At 42.1% G+C, this 7,862-nt stretch overlaps 1 long non-coding RNA gene across 1 annotated transcript; it reads left to right on the top strand.

Moving 5' to 3' along the window:
• The first annotated feature begins 1,176 nt into the window (after positions 1 to 1,176).
• Positions 1,177 to 7,240, top strand: LOC128348867 (uncharacterized). Its single transcript, XR_008318392.1, has 3 exons — positions 1,177 to 1,436; positions 1,920 to 2,020; positions 6,709 to 7,240. It is a non-coding gene; the product is annotated as an uncharacterized LOC128348867 (long non-coding RNA).
• The last annotated feature ends 622 nt before the right edge of the window (positions 7,241 to 7,862 follow it).

Below are 7,862 nucleotides of genomic sequence, written 5' to 3'. Positions count from 1 at the left end.
GCTCAGTGTTAGAACATCGGCTTGCATGCAGATTCAGGGTGTGGCGATGGGTAGCCCTATTGCCCCATCTTTGGCTAATCTCTTCATGGGAAGATTGGAATCCCATATTATTTGCAATAAGGATAACAATCCATTTTTTGATAATTTGCTTTTGTATAAGCGTTTCATTGATGACATTTTTATTATTATTTTGGATAAAGAGAAGGTCCAGGCGTTTATTGAATGGATTAATTGCATTCATGAAATGATTAAATTTGAGAGTCATATAAGTTCATCCAGAGTTTCATTTCTGGATGTCTATGTACATATTGGATTTGACCATTGTATTTCTGTATCATTGTATACCAAGGAGACTGACCGTAATACATATTTACATTATAGATCATTTCATCCTTCTTATTTAAAAGATAATTTACCTTATGGGCAGTTCTTCAGATTAAAAAGAAACAACACCCTGGACTCTGATTATAAGAAATCTGCCAGGACGCTTGAGGTACAATTGCTAAATAGGGATTATCCTTGGCATATTATTAAGAGAGCGAGACAACATGCAGATAGCATTCAGAGGAGATGTTTATTTCAGACCAAAGATAAGTCCATACCACGCAGGATTACATGGGGATTTGAATTATTCTTTACTAAGTAATAAAATTAAAAAAGTGGCCATTGGTTAATATTATTCCAGGTTGTGAGGAACCACTGCTGATTGGCTTCAGGAAAAATAAAAGTTTGTTTAACTATTTGATACACTCTGATATGCCACAGGAGAGGTTAGGTATGTCAAGGGTTAAGGGCCATTTCAAATGTGGGACGTGTGCTGTGTGCAAGTTTTCATTGCCCACTAAAGTCTTTCAACACCCTACTGGCAATTATGTTAAGCCTTTGGAAGATTTCTCCAATTGTAATTCTGCTTATGCCATATATGTTATTATGTGCCCATGTTTAAAGCTATATGTTGGCTGCAGCATACGCCCAGTTAAAAAATGTATTTTAGAACATTACTACAGAATAAAGAATGGAGTATTAGAGGCACCACTCACAGAACATTTTTTGCTAGCTGGTCATCAGCCTGATGACTTTAAATTTGTGGTGATTTCCACCTTTAGAAAAGAAAAATTTAGATACTGTAACATTGATGCAGTAAGATCAAACATTTGATTGTTAAACAGACAAGAATTGTTTTATATACACAGATTAAATTCCCTGTCACCTTATGGTTTAAACATGAATTTAGACTTATCCTGTTTTTTGTAATTGTGGTGCCCTAATTAAGCGTGATGAGTGCCAGATAGTGGCTGATTAGGAGGTTCAGCAGCTGAGAATGATTGAGAGTGTTATAAAACTGGAGTAAGACAGCTTGGTCAGTTCATCCGAGCAGGCTTTATAAGACTGGGTGTCAGCTTGGGCAGCAGTTTGTGAACCGTTGCACCTTTTGGGTAATTATCTTTGATGTAAACATGAATTTCAGTACGTTGTTAATGTTTCCTCTCATGTTTTGCAAATTTTTTTTATGTATGGTTTGTGTTTTGTATTTATAAGGACTCTGTCTAACTCCCTTAGAGAAATCTAAGAATGTTTGGATACAATCTACACTCCCTTTGGAGGAATTGAAGAAACATTTTTGGAGGATTGAAGAACTCTATACACCAGGGAGGACGTAAAGTTTATCACGTTTGGGACATAACAATTGTTCTTTCACTTCTGAGGAAGCTCATTGGGAAACAAGGACTTATCGCGAAACCTTGTCAAGTGATTCATGTATATTCAGTGTTTTATTATAATAAGTGACTTATATTAATGAACTGATTCAAGAAGTTCCATTCATACGTATATTGGCATTGTTTCTATTTCTTCCATTGGGTGGTATTTTTTTCTTTGTTATTTTGAGTAGTACCACTCTCTCCTTATATTTTTTCCAGTGTTAGAACATAGGCTTGCATGCAGACAGTTCCAGGTACACTCCCTGGCATTTCTGGAGCTGGGAAAGACTGCTGCCTGAAACCTAGGATAGCTGCTGCCAGTAAGTACACCGCCCAGAGCCTCTGGATGGGGCGGTTTATAAATGTAATAAATAAATAAATAAATAATAAGTGTAGACAATTAATAGCTATATGGACCAATGATCTGATTTGGTATAAGGCAGCTTCCTGTGATCCTAAATGTTGGTGGAAGTAGTACGCAGTTCACTGTCTTTGCCCCACTTTTCTATGGACCATACAAGAAATGCTCTGAGTTTGTGGAGTAACGTCCAGTATAAGCAAGAACTGGTGTAGCTGTCTGCTCTGTAGCTCATCCACAGTGACACAGGCCCCTCTCTTTAGACTATAGTTTAAAACCATCAGTTCCCAGCTCATTTCTCCAACAAAACCTTAAATTACCAGTTGTGATTAGGGGTGTGTAGGCCAGCTCAGCTTGAGCTGGTTCAACTTAGAGCAGGCTCAGCTCAAAGGGTTTGAGGGCGAACTCGACCATCCTCATCTGATCCGAGTTTAAACCAAACTGGGCCTGGTTTAAACCGAGCTGGCTTGGAATTCTACTGGCAAAGGTGAAGATTCCGTTTTACCAGTAAAACAGGGGGAGGGAGGCTTCCCTAAAAGTAGAGTGTGCAGGAGGAGAGTAAGAAAGTACCTTACAAGTGGGGGATGGGGTGGCAGTGGCTTCTCCCACTGGCCTCCCGTGAGTAGCCTGGGCCAGTTCAGGCTCAGTTTGGGCCTCTGCACAGGTGTGGAGATCACTAAAATGGCCTCCGAAAAAGTGCAGAGGCCATTTGTGTGACTGTGCCAGTTGTGTGCACATCCCTAGGTGTAATGCTTACCCAACTGGCTATTTTTAGGACAGATGTTTCTTTCTCTACCTGCCAATGGAATGTAATTTACAGTTATTAGCCACCGTTTCACACCTTTAGCTTGCATATTACACATTGGTATCATCAGTTTGGCAGAAAGAATTTTCAAATTATTATGTACAGGAGCAAGTTTGCTCTTGGTTCCTTCTGTGAATTTTAGGACATTGTGAAAAATGCCTTATCTAGGAATAAAACTAGGTCATGCTGACCCAGATTCTGAACTGTCTGTGAACTCTATTTGGGACAGGGATGATGACAAAAATGAAGGCAAAAGTTGCTTTCTCTCTTGTTTACTAGCTGTCAGATACTAGCCCTAGCCTATTGTATTCATGTGTCTCTTAACTTCCACATAGCTGCCCATGCACCAAAAAGATCACTTTGGTAGTAAACCTGCTAGGTTTTTCAAGGTTCAGAATATGAATTGAAACTAGTATTGTGTCAAAAGGCGGGAGTTTGTTCTGGGTCCTTTTTCTTTGTGCCCCTTTTTGGATTATTTTGCGCACCATTTCCAAAGTTTACAAAACTGCTTACAAGAGATTGCATATTGAGAGAAAAAATATGACCCTGCTACTGAAGCAGCCAGGCTGATTCTTTCTCCTCCTGCTCTAGTTGTTGATTAATACGTGGAACATTTAGATATGCATCTAAATCCATAGTTCATTGGGCAGGATCTGAAAATAGGCAGGTCAGCTCATGCGCTGGGGCTTGTAATTCCCCTCTCCCAGTGACTTTGCCATCTCAGAGTGGCACCCCATAAGAACATAAGAACAGCCCTGCTTGATCAGGCACAAGGCCCATCTAGTTCAGCATCATGTTTATTATTTATTATTTCTCTGTGTAAATCACCCTGAGCCATTTTTGGAAGAGCAGTATAGAAATCAATCAATCAATCAAATAAATAAGTTTCACACAGTGGCCCATCAGATGCCTCTAGGGAGCCCACAGCCAAGAGGTATGTGCCTGCCCTCTCTCCTTCTGTTGCTCTCCTGCAACTGGTATTCAGAGGCATCGTGCCCCATTTTTAAAGCCACCCAAGCTGGTGGTCATCACCACATCCCATGGCAAAGAATTCCACAGATTAATTATGTGCTGTGTGAAAAAGTACTTCTTATCGGTCCTAAATTTCCTAACCTTCAGTTTTGTGGGGTGACCCCTGGTTCTATTGTGAGAGGGGGAGAAAAATTTCTCTCTGTCCACCCTCTCTGCTCCATGCTAGATTTTATACACCTCAATCATGTCTCTCCTTAGTTGCTTTTCTTTCTTTTCTAAGGTAAAGAGACCCAGATGCTGTAGCTTAGCCTCATAAGGAAGGTGCTCCAGTACTCTGATAATTTTGGTTGCCCTCTTCTGCACCTTTTCCAGTTCTACAATATCCTTCTTAAGATACTGTAACCAAAGCTGTACACAGTACTCCAGATGTGGCCACACCAGAGATTTGTATAAGGGCATTATAATACAAGCATCTTTATTTTCAATCCCCTTCCTAATGATTCCTAGCATAGAATTAGCCTTTTTCTCAGCTGCTGCACACTGAGACACACTTTCAATGAGTTGTCCATCACTACCCCAAGATCTCTCTCCTGGTCAGCTCAGATCCCATCAACGTTTGCCCCAATATGCATCACTTTGTGCTTGCTTACATTGAACCGCATATGCCATTTTATCACCCACTCCCCAAGTTTGGAGAGAGCTTTTTGGAATTCCTCTGTGGATTTAACTACCCTAAATTGTTTAGTGTCATCTGCAAATTTGGCCACTTCACTGGTCATGCCAACTTCTAGATCATTTATGAACAAGTTAAAGAGCAGTGGTCCCAATACCGATCCCTGGGGGACCCCACTTCCTACTTACCTCCATTGTGAAAACTGTCCATTTATTCCTACTCTCTGTTTCCTGACCTTCAACCAGTTACCAATCCAAACAGGAACCTGTCCCCTTATTCCATGACTGCTAAGTTTACTCAAGAGCCTTTGGTGGGAAACTTTATCAAAAGCTTTTTGGAAGTCCAAGTATACTATGTCAACCAGATCACATTTATCCACATGCTTGTTGACACTCTCAAAGAACTCCAAAGACTTGGCCAGACTTTCCCTTGCAGAAGCCATGCTGGTTCTTTCTTTGTCCTTAAGTATGTTTTCCATCAATTTACCCAGCACCAAATATAAGCTGACTGGCCTGTAATTTCCCAGATCCCCCTGGATCCCTTTTTGAAAATTGGAGTCACAATGACTACTTTCCAGTCCTCTGGTACAGAGCCCCTGTAGGGACAAGTTATATTTGTTTGCTCGGAGATCAGCAATTTCACATTTGAGTTCCTTCAGAACACTTGGGTGGATGCAATCTGGCCCTGGCGGTTTGTTAATTTTTGGTTTTTTCCATCTTTGCTTGTCACCTCAAATTGGCCCAGTTCCTAAGCTGCTAAACCTGAAATGCTTAATTCTGGAGAGCGTATATAGTCAGTATCCTCCGCTGTAAAGACAGATGCAAAGAACTCATTCAGGTTCTCTGCAATCTCCTTATCCTCCTTAATCCCCTTCACACCCTCATCACCTAAGGGTCCATCCACCTCCCTGGCAGGTTTTCTACTTCTGATACTTTTAAAGAAGTTTTTATTATTCCCCTTGACACTTCTAGCTATATCCTCCTCAAACTCTCTCTTTGCGTCCCTTATTGTGTCCTTGCATTTCTTTTGCCAGAGTTTACGTTCCTTCCTGTTCTCTTCATTTGGGTAGGACTTCCATTTTCTGAAGGAAGTCTTCTTCCCTTTTATAGCTTCCTTGATTCTACTTGTTAGCCACACTGGTGTCCTCCTGAACTTGGTGGTACCTTTCCTCCTCCTTGGTATACATTCCAACTGTGCTTCTAGTACTGTGGTTTTAAATAAGTTCCATACTTTCTGGAATGATTTGACTGTCCTAACTTTCCCTTTCAACTTGCTTCTTACCAAGTCCCCTCATTTTTGAGAAGTGTCCTCTTCTGAAGTCCAGCACATTTGTGCATTTCAAAACCATAACGCTTTGAAAGTAATTCAGATTAATATCTGTATCTGAATGCACACATGCATGTAAGTACAATCCATCAACACTGCATTATTTTCAGTGGAACGAACATGGGGATATACATCCCTACCTACATTTAGGGATGTGCAAACAGGTTCGACATAGAATGTGTTCAATGTCAAACCAGTTAGGTTTGACCTTTCGGGGTCAAACCCAACCATCCCGTTTGGTCCAACCCTGGACTGAACACCTCTGACTGTTTGGGGGGCGGGGGGGTTCGCAGATTTTTTTTTAAACTTACCCCCTTCAGAGGAGTTGGTGGTAGTGGCTTTGGTGGAGGTCTGTGGAGGTTTCCCCTCCCCTGCCGGCCTCCCTTCATGCCCATACCAGCCATTTGGCTGGCTCTTCGGCCCATTTGGACCTTACCCCTCGGGTGTGGTAGCCATTTTGGAGGATGCCGCGCCTGCACAATTGGCCTCTGCATGGCCTGAGAACTTTCCTCAGCAGGTTTTCAAACTCCATGCAGCAGCAAGTGGTAAAATGTCAGTAGTTCATATTGTTTCCCCTCCTCGGCGTATAATATACTTTCCAAACTTTTTCCAGAGAGGTAGCCATTAATCTTTTGAAGAAAAGGAAACAAAGAGACTTGTCAAACCTTAAAGAATAATAAATTTATTTTAGAGAGGACTGAAAGTTCTCCTGGAAGCAACTTTAACAAAATTTGAAGACTGGGACGGGCAGTAACTAACCTAAATGTTAGAAGTGACCTAGAAATTTTGAGGGAGGCAGCTTACTGCTGTTTGGTGGTAACAACAGTACGTGTTGTTTTTCCTTTTCTTTTTGTTTTATGATGTGCTTTTGCAGATGGTGATGAAGCAGCACTGGAAGTGAAACCCCTCCTTGTGGCTAACTCTAGCTGCTATTTTTGCTCCTTGGATGGAATAATTACATCAAAGATACCCCAGGAATACTACTACTACTACCACAACCACCACCACTACTATTAATACTACCACTACTGTTTTATTGCTTTTCAGTAAGAGTGCTTGAAGCAATTTACATGGAAAAATTGATAATAAATAAATAAGATGCCCCCTGTTCCATAAGCGTTCACAGTCTAAAAGAAATATGGTAGATACTGGTAACAGTCACTGTAGGGATGCTGTGCTGGGGTTGGTGTTGGAATAGTGCTATATTATGATGTAGCACCATTATGAGGGGAGCTGCAGCAAAGAAAAGGTAGCTGGGCAGAGCTGAGGAAGAGGTCTAGTACTGCCAGTGCTGCTTCTGCACCACTCGCAAAGGCACAGAATGAACTAGAAAAAGTAGGGATGTGAGAACAGGCTTGACCTTGAGCTGGTTTTCCATCAAGATGGCCTGGTCTAATGGCTTGCCATCTAGCCGGACCAGGCCCCTGGGCTGGGCCAAGGCCAATCTGGGTATTTTTTAAATGGTGGATTTAAGATCTCCGAGGCCTTGGGGAGTGGTGGTGTTGCAGTCCCTGTGTGTGTGTGTGTGTGTGTGTGTGTGTGTGTGTGTGTGTGTCCTCCAGAGGTTCCTACTTCCCCTGACAACCTTCCAACGGCCATTATGCCTCTTTTGGAGATGTTCCGGTCCTCTCCAAATTCACGGTGGCCATTTTGGAGGCCACTGCACATGCACATGGGTCATCAGCGTGGCTGGGTTATGACTATGCTGTGCTATTGCTGCTATAACTATCTGGTTTTGCTGGATCTCAGATTGACAAGGACAGAACTTGGGTGCCAGCGTTCTTTGGGTTGTGGTTTGTTTTGTTTGTTTGTTCGATAGTGGGATTGTTCACACAACCTACCTGGCAGGTGAGCAGGTGTGGGGGAAGACTTCCCAAACCTTGCCTTCCCCCCAGATGATTGTTGGTTGCTTGGTGGGGGTGCAGAGAATGCTTCTACATGATCAGCCCTGCTCCATGCAGAGCAGAGAAGGATGGATCAATCTGAGGCCAGGACTGCTATGGCAGTTGTTGCAATGCTAGGAAATAG

This window comes from Hemicordylus capensis, chromosome 3, assembly GCF_027244095.1.
Source record: "Hemicordylus capensis ecotype Gifberg chromosome 3, rHemCap1.1.pri, whole genome shotgun sequence".
Classification (NCBI taxonomy): domain Eukaryota; kingdom Metazoa; phylum Chordata; class Lepidosauria; order Squamata; family Cordylidae; genus Hemicordylus; species Hemicordylus capensis.
Note: the sequence above shows the minus strand (reverse complement) of the source record. Positions and strands in the feature narration are given on the sequence as shown.